Genomic DNA, 20,899 nt, shown 5'->3' with positions numbered 1-20,899 from the left:
ATTTCAGATTTCCAGTTTGGTGAAAGCAATTGTTTTTACATGGGTGACAAACTTATATCTTCGTTTCATTAATCAATGTATCTTACAAACAAAGAGTACATACTGTGTGCTTTCAACCTTAGGAAAGCAACACTATTACATTTTCATTTTGCATAATAACTGACCTGGAATATAAAAAAAAGCAGAAAATTAATTTTCTAATTTTCAATAACTACAAATACTTCTGCAACTATAAATGTGTACAGTATTAACATATAAATGTTTAAACATGGAAAATAAATTTATGACATTATCAAAATAGTTTTCAAATTAATAAGAAACTCAGTAAAATGTCAATTACAAAAAAAATGGTTTATATCTCCTTGCTGTATGATTATAATTATTTTTAAAATATTGAATATACATCATTATATTTAAGAAATATGTTTAAGCCAATTTACCATTTTACTTTTGCTTTTGTAGACTATTCTGTTAGCAATGTTAAATATCAGTTAATAATTGATGCATTAACCATATAATAAAAAACAGTATAAAAGGCTCTGCATTCAATCAAATGCCAATGGTATTTTAGCAAGTATAGCATTATAAGGTTGTTCAGATATTACTCGCTTTGATGTTAAGGGTGGTTAGGTCTTCCTAATCATTTTACATAAAAGTATAAACTATTTTTTAAAAAATAATTATTGATTTTAATAGAAACATATATTTTTTCATTAAAAAGTGAACAAATATTAACCTTAGTTGTGATCATTTTACCATATATAAAAAATTAATATTGAGTATACTTATCCACACAGCTAATATAGAATTTTTTTATTCAAGCCACATTTTCATGCAACCAACACTATTGCTAATTTACCTCAAATCCTCTCAGGCCATGCCTGAATTTACCTGCAGATATAATCGATATTTTTGAAGTACTTTGAAGCTTTTGCAATTGATAGGAACTTAATAATGTTTCACAAACCTGTGTTGTGGTGAGAAACCCCAGATGGTTAACATTTACTTTTTCGTAGGTCCGATGGAGAGGACGTTAAATTCTATTTTGGTAAAATAGATAATCCAATTTATAATAATTGTCCGTCTGACTTTAGGATTAGTAATCACAATCATTATGACTGATAAAGACACTTGTCGTGGAATGCTAATATAAAACAATGCCTTCTAATAACCGTTCACAATAGAAAGAGACTACACATTTCAAAATGATCACTGTATACTTCAGGAACTGCATTTGCTGAATTTTAAGTTTTCAGTAGAATTTAAACAAGTTACAAATCAAATAGTAAAGATTGCAGGAGGGTTCCTCAGAGTCACTCAGCAAAAAAATACTCGACTTGAACCCTGTTCTCACTCCTTTCTCAAACCCCTTTTCTTATTTCCAACGGAGTAAATATTGATATAGTAAAAAGAACCCCGATTACTTCACAGGCTTTGCTCATCTCTGCAAATTTCCTAAGGCTCATCCCCGTGCCTGGTCTAGAGTAAGCATTTATCAAACAAAAAAATGAATGGCTAAATAAATGAATCGATGATTCCATGAATACTGATATGAGAAAGTATTGCTCTTTCGTTATTACCAAGGAAATAATCAAAAATATCTGAGCATAAGTCTATTAGTGTCTAAGATTGTACAATAGGTATGTGTGGGAAAAGAAATCCTGAAAATGGAACAGGTTACAAAAAACTGGGATCCATTTAGTGGATCCTTGATCACCAACTTTCCTAGAACTTTTTGAAAATATAAAGCTTACAGATATTGTTAAATATTTAACTATTTAATTAAATAATGGAAAGTACCTTTTTACTGATACCTTGTGTGTTATAATAAGATACCATTTTATTTCATTTTGATACTTTAGAGAGCACTGTTTTACTTTACTTTTTATCCTCACTAAAATCCCTCTGCGTGTGTTGTTAAGTCTATCTGAAAAGTGAGAACACATGGACACAGGGAGCAGGGGGCAAGCGGAGAGATAGCATTAGGAGAAATACCTAATGTAGACGGCGGGTTGATGGGTGCAGCAAACCACCATGGCACGTGTATACCCATGTAACATGCCTGCATGTTCTGCACGTGTATCCCAGAACTTAAAGTATAATAAATAAATAAATAAACAAATAAATAAATAAATAAATGAAAGTAAGCTTCAATGGACAAAAAATAGACAAATGAAACATAAATGTAAGTCTTTTGTTTCAATCAATTATTTTCCACCCATGCCACATCTCTATGAAACTAGTGAGTTCTCCTTTACTTCCCAGTGGAGCCTCACTACATAACGAGGTATGCATGTAATTCCTACTCTTGATTTACAAGTGGTCTGTTTTCTCGTCTTTGACCAGAAAGACCAAATGGAACATGTGAAAAGCATGTTTGCTGTACAGGTTGGTCTAGCAATTCTTCATATCTTAGTGTCAATACTAAAGAAGGATACTGCCAACATTAAGATCTGAGCATTGCTGATAAGGTAACCTAATAATAAACAATCAAGTATGAATTAAAAGCTTTATAGACCCCTAGAAATAAAATAAAGGGAGTTTCAGCAGTCACAATCAAGCTTTCTCACAAAAAATGGCACACTCTTCCAAATATTTTAGGCCCTTTAGAAGCAAGGATCTAAAATTATTATGAAACATAATTTGTCTCAAATATGTTCTAATATTTTCTTGTGCTTTCTATACAAACAAGCCAAGTGAGAGTTAAGGAAAAAAACACCATCAGAAAACAGAATAAAATGTTGTGATAGGCACATATAATTGATAATATTTCTTATTTTAAAGTAGTGAAAAAATATAACGTGATAACACAATCCTAGCTTTGAATATATGAATACTTTTATAATATGATGTTCCAAACTAGAAAAAAAATGCCTTAGGTATGTGTGACTTTAAAAAACATTAGAGAAAATTTTTGTTAAGAAGTTTTAGAAATGTTTAAAAATCACATTCTGATGTTTACCTCTTTATTCTTTGAAAAACTAGCATCCAAATACAGTTATGTATTAGATTTTGAGAAGTTGTGAAATACTTTTTCTTTGGCCTTAAGAGGTAATTTAAAATATGGCATTGGTATCACGTGAGACTGCAGATTGTTGATTTAGAATCTTGTTACATCATCATTAGATTTTAGACGGTAATTTTTTTTCATGTTACATAGCAACCTTTTTAATCTACTTTAAAAAACATCTGGGAAGTGAATAAAAAGGTGTCAAGCTTCTAAGATTTCCATCCATAAACTATTTTCAATAGTTTTCCTTTAATATTTGTTAAATACATGATAATTCAGAAAATATATGTAAAATACTTTTGATTCCAATTAAAGCTTGGTTACCTAAATTAAAAACTTTTGGGAAATCCATTAAAAAGTTGATAAGAGCATTTAAACAAATTTTATTAGCATTTGGAAAAAGACATTACCACCATAGAACATGCATTTTTTTTCTTCATGTTTAGCATATTCATTAGGTAATCAAATGAGTAAACAGAATAAAAAGTTCAGGGAGACAGAAAATAAATGAGAAACAAATTAGTGTTAGCTCAATTAGAAAAATGTTGAGTTACGTAGAGAAAATAATTCAGAAAGTATTTATTTAGGATTCAAAGGTGATCAAGATACTTCACTGTGCATTGTTTAGCAACATGGAATAGGTTAGGAGGTGGAGAGAAACAGAGCCATACATCACTAAACCCCAGGGTTTATAATGACAATGACCATAAGTGAAGAAAAAAGTGAAGTGAATATACAAAAGAGAAATTATATCTGTTTGGTCAATCAACAAAGCTTCAAAAAAAGAGGTTGTCTAAGGTAGTTCTTGAAAGATTAATTGCTGTTTCATGGGTGTATTGTGTAGGAAGAGGCTTTTAGATGATGTGAATGGCAGGAACAAGTGCTTGCTATTTTGGAGCAAATGAGGCCATCTCAAGTAGTTCATGTTGACTATAGCTTTTGGGTCACCTAGAAGGGTCCACTGTGAACCAAGGCAAGTGAAATATTTTGGGATAGACCATGACTGCCTTTAAAACCAGCATTAATGTATTCATTTATCAATCAGCAGGATAAATGGAACAAAAGCTTCCTTTGTCATCTGGAAAGATTTTCTGTATTAAACTCTCTAGAGGGGGCTGCCCAACTGAGTCCTAATCACATTTTATATTCCTTTTTTTCTCTACAATTGTATAGAGTTAAATTTCCACAATTTACAATGAAATTAAGAGAAACCTAGCATTATTTTTCGAGACCCTAAGTCCATATATCAAGCTGATTGCTAAAACTGCTTAAAAATGCTTTTCTTTAATTGGTTGGTTCTTGACTGTTCCATGTAACTCTTTCAGACCTCTATACTGTTCAAAATACACTCACACTCCCTTCTCCTTCAAGTGACTAATGACTATACAATCTCTTTACTGTGAAGTCTGGTTTCATCTTATAGAAGTTTTTTTTTCAATTTTTCTTTTTTCTCATTTAATTTTTTTGAATTCCCACCAGTTATATTCTCTTCTACATGTACAGTGGAATTGTTTCATCCATACTCCTCAAGAATTGCGTCTTATCTACACACTATTCCTATGTCCTTCATAATCCAATTTGATCTCTTGTGCATCTTGTGTTATTCAATTTGCAATTATTCTTTCTTTGAATAACAATTTAAAAATTTAATTGGCATAAATACTTTCATTTAAACTAGGTTTTATTCTCTTTCTAGATTGTTCTCTTTATTTCATAAAACGTTAAGTTTATGGCTTCACTAATACTATCTCAAAAAGCTGTGCTGAAAGTAATCAATGATCTTCTAATTACTCATCCAACAGTCATTTTCAGTGATCATCCAGTCCAATTTTTGTCTATGTCTATTGTCAATGACTTTTTAAATAAATGCACTCTTTAGTTGACTTTTAGGACATCACATTTCACCCGTTCTCCAATAGGATTCTTTATTTCTGCAACATAATTTTGACAACATGAGTCTTTCTTGATAACTATGACAAGTTAAAGTCAAGGGGTGACATGGAAGCCCAAGAGAATAGACTATTCAGTACTACACAAATATTTTGCAAATGCCTTCCTCTTTCAAGAAGTCTCCTGTTTTGCGTTCTTAATGTTCCTGTGAAGCAGTTTAGTGCACCAATTAAAGGCTGAGTAGGCATGAGATTCAGGCAAAAATGGTGCAAATTTCTGTTTCATCATCTATTCTCTGGATGGGCAACCTTATCCTTTGGAGCAATATGAACTCATAAGGCTGTTGTGATGTTTCAACTATTAATGCTGATGAAGTTAAAAGTATTAGTGATTTTTATAAATTAATCTGTCAAATCCTCTGTTTTTCATTGAAACCCCAATTGCATTCATATAATCAATTTGCATAACTCCCTACATCTAATAACGACAAGCATCCCCAAAACGTTCCTTGGTGCATTTTCTTTATCCTCTTCTCTGATAAAGGTGATTGTTCAACCAGCAGATACTTTTTAAAATCCTATTTTCAGTTTTCTTTCTTACTTAATTGTAAACCTGTGAAAGTATAGTTAGTTACTTTGTTTTGATACATTTTTAACTTTGCTAATCAAAACCTTGAGGGTGATTATATGGATTTAAAATTGAACCTTACAACAAATGTGAATATAACTTCAAAGAGTTTTTACATTAAGACAAAGCAAAGCAAGAATCATTAATTCTGGAAAGTACCAAATCATCTTAATTATCTTATTTAATATCTATTCATTTCCTAACTCAAAAACTTGTGCAACATAGTCCAAATTATTTAACATGATTGTATTAATCAAAATAGGGATAAACCTCAATCTTTAATTTTAACTTCAAATCAGGCATGAGACATAGTCAGAGAATGAAGTCTATTTGAATGATTAGAGAAAGCTTCCTGAAAGGCAATTCATGGAGAAATATCCTTGTAAATAAGTAAGATGCTTTTTTTTTCTATCAATTCATCTTCCAAAGTTGTAAAAAACACTTTTTTTTTTTTTTTTTGTAGGGCATAAATAAGAGCAACATATTTTGCCTTTCAGAATAAAGAAATCTTCTCTAGGTTTAGCATGTCATCGGTTTTTAGATTTTCTGCTTTCTAAACACTAATTTTGCAGTAGCCGTGTGTTGATAAAGCCCTTTTATCTGTTTGGCTCTTTTTCCTATATACAGTTTTTTTCAATTATAAAAAGAAAGAGCTGGAATAAGTCACCATGTAATCCATGGCTGTGAATGGACACAAAGATTTTACATTTTTAATTGAATTTAATGTTGAGACCCAAGACAGAATAAGCAAGAAAATCCATTTAAAAATTATTAATGGATCAGTACATAGTTTAGTACAGGATTGAGCTCTATATTTAGAGAATTTTATAAGTGAAAGGATACTGACAAAATTTCTAGTGCCATCTTATTTTCCAAATCAGAACACTGAAACAACCAAAGGATTAAATAACTCATCAAATGTCTTGCATTTGATTTAAAAAATTGGAACTAGTAATTATATCACTTGATTTATCCATGGTATTTCAGTATTACGTACCACCATTCAATGCTTTCAACCCCTGTAAACTGAGAAGTTCCATTTATGTTGATTGAGTTATACAACCTTGGAAAGGAGCTGTGTTTTAAAATCTATGGGGAGATTTTTTTTTCAAAAAGTTTATTTTTCATCTCTTCACATTATTCCTTAACCCTAATGAACAATTTTGTTGAACTACAGTTTGGTTATTTTAAGTAAATTAAATTAGTCATTTTCTCATGAATTGACTGACTTAGAAATTGCTGTGGTTCGAATGTCTGTTCCAATATTCATGTTGAAATTGAATTGACATTGTAATAATATTAAAAAGCAGAACCTTTAACCAGTGATTAGGTCATGAGGGTTCCATTTTTGTAAATGGGTTAGTGCTGTTATTGTTAGAGTGGGTTAATTATCACAGGAACAGGTTTCTAATAAAAAGGACGAGCGTGGCTTGCTTGCTTGTTCCTCTGCCATGCTATGATGCATCATGAGGCTGCTCTCCAATGCTGCAGGCATGCTCTTGGATACTCCAGCCTCTGAAACGATGAGAAATAGTTTTATTTTCCTTATAAATCATCCAGTCCGTGGCATTCTGTTAGAATCAGAAAACAGACTAAGAAAAGAATGGGTGATCCAATATTGGCCAATAAAATGTGAGAGAAATTCAATTATTGTAATCACGGGAATTTGGAGAAAGGTTTCCTTGCTCTTAAAATATAAAATATAAATTTTACATATTTTTTGTAGTGTTGGGAATGAAGATATAATATCTGTTGTTGCTACATTTATCTTGTAACCTCAAGGAGAGCTAAATAACGTGAGGATGGTAGAAGAGAAAGATAGAAAATACTTTGGTCTTTGATGGTAGCACTGAGCCATTAAACTAAACCTGGAGCTTCATTATCTCAGAACCATATTTAAAGTGAGAGAATAAATGTTTCTTTCTGGTAAAGCCATTTTCATTGGGTTTTCTGTTATGAGTAAAAATAATCTCAACTGATTTGGTTAATAAAATCCACAAAGGAAGGTAAATGCGGGACATTGCAATGTTCAAAAAACTCAAAGGATAAAACCACCAGGATGCGAAGAAAAACCAGGGTAATTACAGTAACCTATGAAGGAGGAAGTACTAAGCAATTTCATAAGAATGTTACCAAAGAAAGTGAATATTATTTTCAGCTTGTCATTTTGCTGAAGATATAAACACCAGAAAGGGAGCATTTGATTACCCTAACTCCTGTTATGTGTCTACCCCTTGGCTACAAGAAGTAAAGATCTTCTGATTAACAGTCCCTTGAGACTTTATCTAATAGAACAGAGGTAGTTTCTTAAAAAAAAAAAGGAAAGAAAGAAAAAAAAAGAAAAAGAAAAGAAAGAAAAGAAAAAAAACAAATAAAATGAATATATTATTGAAGATTTGGGGTTGGACAATGTTGAACAAAAGTTAAAAATTAACAAATGTCCACAACAACAAAAGTTAAACATTAACAAATGTCCACAATAACTGTGAGAATTTTACAGACATTTATTTTGTCCATAACAGTGGGTGAGAAACTGTTCTAAGTACTGGAAATTTACTAGGGAGTCAGCAGTTCTACTACTCCTCGTAGAACTTAGAATTAGGAAGGCAAACAATAAATTGTAATAAGTTCCTTGATAGAATACAAGTAGATCACAAAGGTAAAGTAGAATGGTGGCTTCTGAATTGGTGCAATTTAAAAGGAAATTTCTCTGACATGGTAATATTTAACTGTGAACCCAAAGGGTAAACAAATCAGCATTGCTAAAACCTATGGAAATATTCCAGGCAAAAGAAAAGGCACAGGTAACAACTCTGACCAGGATAGCTCTCAGTGTTTTAGGAAGTCAAAGAAGGCTGCTGGGCTTAAAATGTCATGAGAGCAAGGGACAGTGGAGCAATGCATGTTTGGAAAGGTATATAGGGCTCAGGTCAAACATAGCTTCTAGATCATAGTGAGGAGGTTGGAGTTCATTTGGAGTCAGTGGAAAGTTTAATGATTTTTCTTCGCCATAGTGGCATGGCCCAGTTAATGTTTTAAGGATATCTATGGATGACATATAGTACAGATATAAAAGACCAGAGATAAAATTAAGAAGATATGTAAAGATGCTATTTGATCTCTAATAGGGGGAACGTGGTTTTATTTTTGGAGGCCCAGGCAGGACCAGTTTTGGAACCGGTTTGTGAGTTCGATTTGAGAGTGCTAAATGTAAGATAGCTGTAAGATGTCCAAATGTAAATACGTAAATATCCAGTATTTACATATAATTTAAAGGCATAGAAATGTATTAATTGCTGAAGGGAAAGAGAAAAGAAGCAGCTTAGAAGGAATTCCAATATTCAGATGTGACATATAGAAGAAAGTGTCAACATGAAAGGATTATCTGCCAGAGAATTCAGAGGAAAATCGAGAATGCATCACATCATAAAAGCAAAGAAAAGATAATGACCCTAAAAAGAAGTAGGAGAAACTCTTCTTCCTAACATTTAGCTGAATTTTTGCTCTCTGTTCTGATTCATGGCTTTTGCCGCATTGTGGAACATCAGTAACAAAAAGTGACTTTTAGCTCCTTCTTGGCCTTTAAATGGCATGAAAACTTGAAATAGTGTATGCATGTAGTACTAGACTTTGCAGTTTATTTTTGTAAAACTTCAACAATATTTTGTGGTTAATTCCTGTGCTGTGCTGTAGTAACCTAGTTCAAAAGGTTGAATGATACACAGTTTTCTAGAACAGTTTTCAGTAATCAGCAACTAAAATTAAATGTCTGGGATTTGTTAAAATGTCTGGTATTTCTGAGCTAAGCTACCTGTAGTGTATTAATAGGAAGGACAAAGAGATGGGAAATGGATTTTAAGTTCAATTGAACTGGTATCAGAACAGTGTAACTAAAATGAGAACGTTACACATTATCCCAATGTATCCCAATACTTCCATAAGCATCTTTTGCTTCATCATCCAAGCAGATTTGTTTTTGTTTTCATTCTAAATTAATAATCCATCTATCAATTTCCCAAGTCTATATTTCATTTCTTTTTCCTTATCCATATGAAGGTATGAAAATTCTGTTAAAGTTTACCAGGAAAGGTAACAAAAGTGAATTTGGGTTGCAAATTTGCTTTTTTTTCTGTTATTCACATTTAAAATAATATAGTTATATTTGGGCAAATAAGGCCCATTCATAATACGTTTTGTGGCAACGTGTCCTTTTTTCATGTTTGATGATACATAATAGTTATACATATTTATGTGGTACATGTGATAATCCGATATATGTATACAATGTGTAATGGTCAATTCAGAGTATTTAGCAAATTCACTGCAAACGTTTATCTTTTGTGTTGGGAACATTTCAAATTTCTGGCTCCAGCTATTTTGATCTGTGCAGCAAATCACCATGGCACACGTTTACTTATATAGCAAAACTGCACAACCTGCACGGATACCCCTGAACTTAAAAGTTAAAGAAAAATAAATAAATAAAAACACAATAAATTATTGTTAACTATAGTCACCCTATTGTGCTATTGAACACTAGAATTTATTCCTTCAAACTATGATTACACCCATTAGCCAAACCCTATCTTATTGATTGATTGATTGTTTTATGATACTTTAAGTTCTGGGGTACATGTGCAGAACGTGCAGGTTTGTTACATAGGTATACATGTGCCCTGGTGGTTTGCTACACCCATGAACCCCTCATCTACATTAGGTATTTCTCCTAATGCTATCCCTCCCCTTGCCGCCCACCCACTGACAGGCCCCAGTGTGTGATGTTCCCCTCCCTGTGTCCATGTGTTCCCATTGTTCAACTCCCACTTATGAATGAGAACATGCAGTGTTTGGTTTCTTGTTCTTGTGATACTTTGCTGAGAATGATGGTTTCCAGCTTCATCTATGTCCCTGCAAAGGACATGAACTCATTCTTTTCTTATGGCTGCATAGTATTCCATGGTGTATATATGCCACATTTTCTATATCCACTGATGACATTTGGGTTGATTCCAAGTCTTTGCTATTGTGAACAGTGCCATAATAAACATACGTCTGTGTGTATCTTCATAGGAGAATGATTTATAATCCTTTGGATATATACCCAGTAATGGGATTGTTGGGTCAAATGGTGTTTCTGGTTCTAGATCCTTGAGGAATCGCCACACTGCCATACTCAACGGTTGAACTAATTTACACTCCCACCAACGGTGTAAAAACTTTCCAATTTCTCCTCATCCTCTCCAGTATCTGTTGTTTCCTGATTTTTTAATGATTGCCATTCTAACTGGCATGAGATGGAATATCATTGTGATTTTGATTTGCATTTCTCTAATGCCTAGTAATGATGAGCTTTTTTTCATATGTTTGTTGGCTGCATAAATGTCTTCTTTTGAGAAGTGTCTGTGCATATCCTTTGCCCACTTTTTGATGTGAACAAACCCCTATCTTCCATACTTCCCAGTCTCTGATAAACATCATTCTACTCTCTGCCTATATGAGGTCAACTATTTTGGTTCCCACATAAGATTAAGAATATGCAAAGTTTGTCTCTCTTTACCTCACTTATTTCATTTAGCATAAGGACTTCCAGTTTCATCTATGTTGCTGCAAATAACAGAATTCCGTGTTTTTCTGTGACTGAATAATATTACATTGTGTATCTATACCACATTTTCTTAACTGAGGTACACTTTGGTTGCTTCTATATTTTGACTATTGTGAACAGTGCTACCATAAACATAAGATACAATTATCAGTTTGTTATATGGATTTCCTTTCTTTTGGATCACTACCCAATAGTGGAATTTCTGTATCCTATTGTAGTTCTATTTTTAGTTGTTGAGAAACCTCCACACTGTTTTCCAAATGACTGTACAAGTTTACATTCCCACCAATAATATATAAGAGTTTCCCTTTCTCCCCATCATTGCTAGCATTTGTTATTTTTTGTGTTTTTGATATAACCATTCTAACTGGTGTGTTATATTGTGTTTGTTTTGATTTTCATTTCCCTGATGAGTATTGATATTAAATTTTTTAATATTGCTATTGTCAATTTGTATATTTTCATTTGAGAAATTCTATTCAGATCTTTTGTCCACTTTTTAACGCAGTATCTGTTTTTTTTTCTCTTGAGTTGTCTGAGTTCCTACATATTCTGACTATTAGTGCCTTTATACTGATGTTTGTTATGTTTCCATATATGCAAATAAATAGTTTACAAATATGTCCTATGATTCTGCAGGTTATCTCTTCGCTTTGTTAATTGTTTTCTGTGCTACACTGAAGATTTGTAGTTTAATAGAGTTCTATTTGTCTATTTTGTTGTTGTTGTTGCCTGTGCTTGCAGGGTCTTAACCTTAAAACGTTTGCCAACATCAGTGTCCTAAAGCATTGCCCCCATGTTTTCTTCTAGTATTTTTATAGTTTTGAGACTTAACATTTAAGTCTTTAATCCATTTTCAGTTGATTTTTTTATATTATGATAGAGATTCATTTTAATACTTCCGTATATGGATATGCAGTTTTCCTAGCACGATTTACTAAAGAGGGTATCCTATCCCTAACATATATTTTAAGCAACTTTGTCAAAAATCAGTTGACCATGAATATGTGGATTTATTTATGGTTATCTGCCCCACAGAGTCTGCCCCACTGAGCTATGTGTCTGTTTTTACGCCAGTATTATGCTGATTTGGTTATTATAGCCTTGCAGTATATTTTGAAGTCAGGTGGTGTGATGCCTAAGTTTTGTTCTTTTTGCTCAGGATTGGTTTGGCTTTTCAGGTTGTTTTGTGGTGCAAATAAATTTTAGGATTTTTTTTCTATTTCTGTGAATCATGTCTTTGGTATTCTGATAGGGATTGCATTGCATCTATAGTTTGCTTTGAGTAGTATGGACATTTTAGGAATATTAATTCTTCCAATGCAGGAGCATGAGATGTCTTTCTATTCGTCTGTGTCCTTTTCAATTGCTTTTGTTAGCATTTTCTAGTTTTTATTGCAGAAGTCTTTCATATTCATGGTTAAATTTATTCCTATTTAATATATGTAGCCACGGTAAATAGGACTGTTTTCTTGATTTCTTTTTCAGCTAGTTTGTTATTTGTTTTACAGAAATATTTACTGACTTTTCTAAGTTAATTTTGTATCCTGTAACTTTACTGAGTTTATGAGTTCTAAGTTTTCTGGTGAAGTCCTCAGTTTTTTCTTCTATATATAAGATTATGTCATCTGCAAAGAGAAGCAATTTGACTTCCTTGCCTTTTACAGTGTATCTACTCTAACTTAATAATCATATATACTTTAAAACTACATAATAATGACTACACAATTCTGTTTAAATTTTTTAAAAATACGATTATATTTATAATACTTTCAGAAATAAGAGCATAAGTAAGTTTCTATGGCTTCTACAGCTAAGAAGTACAATGTAGCCAACAAAATGTGCAATGAAATATTTTCAACATTTTGTAATTCATGCTCATGTTCCTCATTTCAAATACACTGCAAAATCATTCTTTTTCTTTTTGGCATTTAATTTTAAATGTGGTGAATCTCACAGCTTGTCTTATCACAATGCCAAATTAACAATTCTAAAAGGAGTAAGTTTGTAGATGGAACCATGAATAGGCATTTTTAAAAAGCGAATAATGTTGCTTGCTCCACAAAACCTCTCATCAAAATACTTGTTTCAAACCAATTTATTTTGTATAGTAAAATAATGTTGCTTGCCTATATTCAGTTTTTTTTTTTTCTCTTAGGAATGAATGACTTTTACTGTGTTCTTTTGGAGAGCAAATATTCTATCCCTACATCTTAAAAATGAAAATTTTAATCAATTTGTATAGAGTAGAATTTATTAACAATTATACAACAGCACAATCTCAGAAAAGATGAAACGGAATGGCTTTGATTCTGTGATGTTCTGATTATTTTCTTAAGATTTTAACCTACTGGCTGGGTGCAGTGGTTTACAACAATATTCTCAACACTTTGGGAGGCCCAAGGCAAGCAGATTGCTTGAGCCCAGGAGTTCCAGAGCAGACTGGACAACATGACAAAACTGCATCTCTGCAAAAAATTACCTGGGTGTGGTGGTGTACACCTATAGTTTCAGCTACCCCAGGAGGCTGAGGTGGAGGATCATCTGCCCCTTGAAGGTCAAGGTTGCAATAAATTGTAATTGCACCACTGCACTTCAGCCTGGTGACAGAGCAAGACTCTGTTTTGAAAAAAACTAGAAGATTTTAATCTTCTCATATCTTGTTAGTTTAAATCTTAAATCTTCACTGTGAAGTAGCCAGAAAAAAAAAAAAAAAACACAAAAAAATGAAACCTCAACACAGCCACTAATTAGTTGGGTGACTAAAGTCCAGTCACTTTAAATTTCAGGTTTCAATATTGTGTTGGAGAAATTCAAAAGTTGGAGCATAATGAATTTTGAATCTCAACCATGCTTTTTAAAATTTCTCAGATTCCCTTTTGAATCATTAACAAGTTCTAATAAAATATTTTTCAGTCATGGTTTATAACTAACACATATTATACATATATGTAGTTATATATGTATTTATATATAATGTACACAAATATATGTCTACATACATATGAATAATTTATGAGCTTATAAAAACTCATGATATCCCAATTCTAAACAAAATTACTAACAATTCTACTAGTTAAGATTCAAGATAACTCAGCAGTTTATGTTTTCCTCTGATGCAATCTTCCAAGGGAATAATCAGAGCACTATATCCAGAAGTTGCTTGAATCGATTTACCTTTTTGTCTTCATTGGTTCTATTACCAATGTTAAATTTATACCCATTGCTATTGTTTTGCATTCAGTTATAGTCCTTGTTTATTTTTTTTAAAATTTTTGTCATTATTTTGGGTAAGGTATATGTTTGGATCATATAATATATTTATCTTTTTTTTTTTTTTTTTGCTAAATTGAAGTGTTAATTCATTATTTGCTAGTACTGGGAGTTGGTTTTCTTCCATTTTTATCATGTTTTACATCCCTTAATTTTCACCTTTTGCTTCCTTCTTTCCTTTCCATACCATGTGTAAAAGGATACCTTCTGTCTCTAAGCAGATTGCTTTTTGCTCACAGGCTGTACCCTCTAAATATTGCTGCTTATTCTTCACATTTTTAAGACCATTTCTTCCAAAAATACAATGCAATGATTCACTGAATTACAAATGTGCTCTTAGTATTTTCCACTCACGATAGTATGCTCTAAATCTGAGGAGATTTTATGTTCTGTGTCCTTATCATTAGACTCAAATATATATATAGAGAGAGTAATTTAACACATTTTGTTCCAATCATGCTTCTAGAAATTAGAAATGCAGAACTGAATAAAACAGATCAAAATGTTCAAAATGTTTTCCCTTTGGGAGATTCTATTCCAATATGTATACACACAGGTGTAAACGCATTAAAAAGTCTGCAACTGATCATCCTAATTATAGCATTCTCCCCTGTATAAAAAAAAAAATGGTGAAAGGGTTTATTTAGTTTGGTTTATTTTATTTGAGGGCTTCTAAAAGCATTACATTTTCTGTCCTATATTATTTTAAAGGAAAGAAAATAGATAAAGTATGTCAATATTTTAGGACAATAAAAATAGCATTTTTAGAATAGCACATTATTATTCTAAGGCACAGCACTCATGCAGATATAACAGAAATTTTATTTTCACATATTGAGTATGTTTCCAGAAAATTTGAAATCACTCTATTATGCTGTTATTTTAAATGATTTAATACCATACTATTTAAAATAGATTAATGACCATAAAATTAAAAATCTCAAATAATTTAAAGTAAAAATATCTATTTTTTTCTTAGTGTTAATTACCTTTCAAAATTCTTTTAGTAATATCGTTAAACTCATCTTACAGACATGAGATGTAGAAAGTAGACATTTAAGAAATTTTCTGAGTTACATAACAAGAGAATATACTACATATATCTGATGAGATACAAACATAATTAATATAATTGCTTAATGAAATACGAATTAATATTGGTATTTATTCAAAGTCACTAAGTAGTAAAACTTCCTGGGATAAGTGGCTTTGCTTTGCTCCATTGTGAGAGGTAATGAAGTCCAGAAACGATCCTTGAACGTGTACTCAATCATCTGTTCACATAAAGAATAGTCTGCTACTAATATTCACTATATATACTTCACAAATTTACTAGAATAATTTCCCCAAATACTCGGGCTATGTCATCATTCTTGGATACCTTGCTCTTTTCATGACCTGCACAACCTGCTCCCATTCTAAATTCTCTTCTTACTCTTTCCTGTGAAAACCTTCCATTCTAATCAAACAGTGATATTTACGCTCCCATAGACACTATCTTAACCTTAGACCATCAACATTCTCCCTTATCACCCCCACTCCCACTATTCCTTTCTCAGTTTCGAAGCTTTTCTCAAATTCTTACTCAAGCCCTGCTTAAAATTTATATTTTAAAATTAACATTTATATTAGACAATAATACTCCGTATTTGGTGATCTGGTGAGCAATCGCTATTACAATCATTATAAGACCATTAATAAATAAATTAATAATATATTTGCCCAAGCTGAACAATAAGCATCAAAATATAAGTATACATTATTTCAATTAAAATCTACTGAATTTATTCTTCATCACTGGCATTAACTAGGCCTTAAGCTGAGTCCACACTTTCTAGAATGTGAGAGTTTTAACAAGGAAAATAAAAGTATCACAGAATGGGGGGTAGGGAGTTTGGAATAAGTAGTTAGTTTCTCAACAATACTATTGTAATTTTTGTAGATTCCTACATGTTATAGATTCATTTTTGAGATAGCAGAATTAAATAATGTAAAGCATGCATTCATGGTCTTGTAAATCGTTAATAAAATACTGAAAGTAGGCCGGGCGTGGTGGTTCATACCTGTAATCCCAGCACTTTGGGAGGCCGAGGTGGGCGGATCAGGAGGTCAGGAGTTCAAGACCATCCTGGCTAACACGGTGAAACCCCGTCGCTACTAAAGATACAAAAAACTTAGCCGAGCGTGGACAATGGCGTGAACCCGGGAGGCGGAGCTTGGAGTGAGCCGAGATCGCCCCACTGCACTCCAGCCTGGGCGACAGAGCGAGACTCCGTCTCAAAAAAAAAAAAATATTGAAAGTAGTAGTTGCAGCGCAGGTTCTCAAATTTTCTTGTTTCAGGGTATGGTTTATGGGACCCATGAACATTTCGATTTCAGAAGTGCATGCCTATTACTGACCCTAAGCTGCTGCATGTTTCATGCAGGCATGATCATCTGTGTTTAGTATGCAGATATGATCTACTATATCTAGAAGAGAACCTTACCAGAAGTCTCAGGGCACTACAGTATCAAGCATAATATATATGTTACAGCAATCGGGAAGAATAAGATTCATTGTCATCGATGTTTACAGATTTCCATATATCATTACAATGTTTCGGTGTTCATTACTTTGTAATAGTAACTATAGAAGAAGAATAGAAAAGAAAAGCATATCTCTCTATAACTTAAATAGGAAAATAAATATTGTAATTAGGTATTATCACTGATGATCCTCTTTGTTTAAAAAAAAGAGATGTAAGTATTCCTGATGGAGAAAAGAAAAAAACAAATTTATGTCCACAGTGCTTGTCCTTTATTCTCTGATTAGTCAGTTATCATTGAATCTATTAAAAACTAGATTTTTGTCTGAAATCTGTGTCTTGGCATCAGATTGGTACATGACTAATACATTGATATTAAAAGGAAATTTATTGTTTTTATTGCCATAATAACTGAACTCAAGAATCACTTTGTGTATTATAATACATATTTTTTCCTTGGTAAATTTATTCATATGTTGGTTTAGAATGAGGCCCTAGGCAAGGAAAATAACTGTGTATTTATATTTGAGGGTAGGAGGAAAAGACAAAGAGGCATCCTAAAAGAGTCAGAGGTCAAAAATAAGAATAAAAATGAGTTACCTCCATCTTCAATCAACTTCAAAAACAAACCATTTCAGCAATTAATTCATATGCAACTAAGAATTTAAGAAAATGTATGAGATGTACTCAAAGATAAGAAGTGTACTAAATATACTTAATAAATATATTTTTACTGTCTATGTAATCAAGAGCCATCGTTTATTAAATATATATTTTATAGAAAGAATATATACACATTTAAAAATAGAAATATATTTATTTTACATATATGTTAAAAGAATGTTTGATTTCTCTCTATATTTATACTTCTCTCATATATATATGTGTGTGTGTGTGTGTATATATATATCCTTTGTAAACCTCTAATTTCTAAGATAGGTTTCTAGGGGTTAAGGGCAACAGCTTGGTAAGTGTCAGTAAGTCAGAGGATGAGTTAGTTCATGAATTATTCCACTGATTTGACATTATGACCCACTGCGTTTGTTTGGACCTCTTGATAAAAGCATTCTGAAATACTCAGCACTACTCACTAATGCATTTTACATTAAACCTAATCAGCTGGATATCCAGAATCTTGGTTTTTAAGTGCCAAGAAGAAAATTTTCAGTACTGTTTTTAAGAGCTACATTTCATTTTGTTACATTAAAATATTTTTATGTCAAAATCCTCAAATACTCTATGCTATAATTAATAACCACTGAAAACATATATTAAATTGGAAAATTGTAGATTCAATGAATGTTTTAAATCTTTAAAAATCCTGACCACGCGTGGTGGCTCACGCCTGTAACCCCAGCACTTCGGGAGGCTGAGGTGGGCAGATCATGAGGTCAGGAGTGCGAGACCAGCCTGACCAATGTGGTAAAACCCTGTCTCTACTAAAAATACAAAAATTAGCTGGGCCTGGTGGCGCACGCCTGTAGTCCCAGCTACTGGGGAGGCTGAGGCAGGAGAATCGCTTGAACTGGGAAGGTGGAGGTTGCAGTAGAGGAGGTCGCGCCACAGTACTCCAACTCCACATGCAGAGTGAGACCATCTCAAAAAAAAAAAATAAAAAAAATCCTGTTGACCAGTTTCTCATTGCTAAAGCCACGTTTATCCTTACTTCCTTGTCTAAATATAAAATAACGTGTGTGTGTGTGTGTGTGTGTGTGTGTGTGTGTATATATATATATATATATATATATATATATATTTTTTTTTCCCCCAGACAGAGTCTCACTCTGTCTCCCAGGCTGGAGTGCAGTGGCGCGATCTCGGATCACTGCAACTCTGGCCTCAGCCTCCCGAGTAGCTGGGACTACAGGCGCCGGCCACCACGCTGGACTAATTTTTGTATTTTTAGTAGAGACAGGGTTTCCTACCCATGCTGTGGGCTGTGGCTTGTTTTAACTCCTGACCTCAGGTGATGTGCCTTCCTCGGCTTCCTAAAGTGCTGGGATTACAGGTGTAACGTTCACCGGCACCACTTTTAAGTGGTCAGTAGAACGTGTTGAGAAAACGTAAAATTTGTCTTAAATTTCCAAATAAATTTTAAGTAAATTGAAATTTAGGTATCAACAAACTTAAATCAATGACACTGAAGATGAATTAAAAAATTCGGTGAAGGAACTTTTCTTCTCTGACTTATAATCTCTATTCTTTAACTGTATTACTGCAGGATATTTTAATATCCAATTATCTTTTATTTATGTAATAGTGTTCTCACTTTCCTTTCTCATGTATACTTTAATAATTATGTCAAAATTCACAAGGCCGTTATGTTTTCATTTAATGGGTGATTATATGATTCATGCTTATGAACAAAATATATAAAATGTGGGTGCTGTTCATGCACTGATGGAGGAAAATTCACAGAGAGTCCTGACCTGCGAAGGCGGTGTGCTTTTGAGCCTGCTCTCTCCACCTTTGAATACACGAACAATCTGGGTATCGTGAGCGTGCATCTTTGATCTTTACCTTGTGCTTGGGGTATAACCACACGGATCCTAATTGCACCAGCACCATGAGAATGAAGGTAAAGTAGGCGGCAGTCTTTTTCCTCTCCACTTACAGTACAAACAAGTTGAAAATTTGCCACTGACTGGGCATGGTGTCTCACTCCTGTAATCCCAGCATTCTTTTGGGAGGCCGAGATGGCTTTGACCACGGAAAGGTCAGAGATCTGCACGTCCGGCCACAGCAAACCACCTCTACTAAAAGTCACAAAAAAAAAAAAAATGGTCAAGGGAGCAGCCTTGTGGTCCCAGCCACTGCAGACTGAGTGAGGAGAATGGTGAACCCGAGGAGGCTTGCAGTGAGCCTGAGAGACCATCCCAGCCACGAATTAGCTCACAGAGCCAGACTCTGTCTAAAAAAAGAAAGAAAGAAAATTATATTATCAACCACTTTATGTGATATTGTCTTTAGTAATTCACCTATACAATCTTTCAAATTGTTTGGCCATTCATCCAACAAACCTGTAACAAATAAATAACGGAAGAGGTGATTTAATTTGTTCCCACCTTCCTACGGGTACTTTTCGAGGCTGGATCTGCATGTTGACCTGGGCGCCCTGCCACTCAGCTGCTTGAGACGCAAGCATATTTCTCTCTCAACTGTACCTGCGCTTCTTCCTAACAGTGATGTAGCTGCTTGATATACATCTTTCCTGTTTAACAATGAAGTCTTTTAGTTAAAGGTATGTTTTTGTGTAAGTTCCAGCTGCTGTAATAAAGTACCATAGAGTGTGTGGCTTATAAAAACCAGAAATACATTTTTCACATTTCTGGATCCTCAAAATCGAAGATCGGGGGATGATCAGGTTTTGGTGAAGTCTCTCTTCCAGGCTGCAGACTACTGACTCCTCACTGTATCTTCACATGGCAAAGAATAAAGAGGGGAAATAAGCTCTGTCATGACTCTTACAAAGGCACAAATCTTACTCGTGAGGGCTCTACCTTCATGACCTTATGTAATCCTAACTCACCTCCCAAAGGCCTCATCTCTAAACGCCATTGCATTGGGGATTAGACTTCAACCTATGAGTTTTGGGAGGACATAAATATTTATTTCATCACAAAAATCTGTGATTTTACATGCGTATACACACACAGAGACATACACATATACGTATGTATGTGTATAGATAAAGATATACAATAGATTTTTAAGGTATGAGAAAAAGTCAAAAGAGAAGAAAACATTTATGGAAAAAATGGGTTGCATTATCATACCCTTGAAAATTGTAATTAAAACTCAATGAAATTTTTCATCAAGTAGTATTCATCACGCAGCATGATCATATCTCCAATGTCTATTAAGGAGACTTTTTATGAGATATGTTTTACAGTGTATGGGAAGAAAATAACCAAGAGTTAGTAGTTTTTATGTAAGAACTGACTAAATTAGAAGAGACAAAATCATAAA

The sequence above is a fragment of the Papio anubis genome, chromosome 4 (genome assembly GCF_008728515.1).
Source record: "Papio anubis isolate 15944 chromosome 4, Panubis1.0, whole genome shotgun sequence".
Lineage (NCBI taxonomy): Eukaryota > Metazoa > Chordata > Mammalia > Primates > Cercopithecidae > Papio > Papio anubis.
This window is presented reverse-complemented; position numbering follows the sequence as displayed.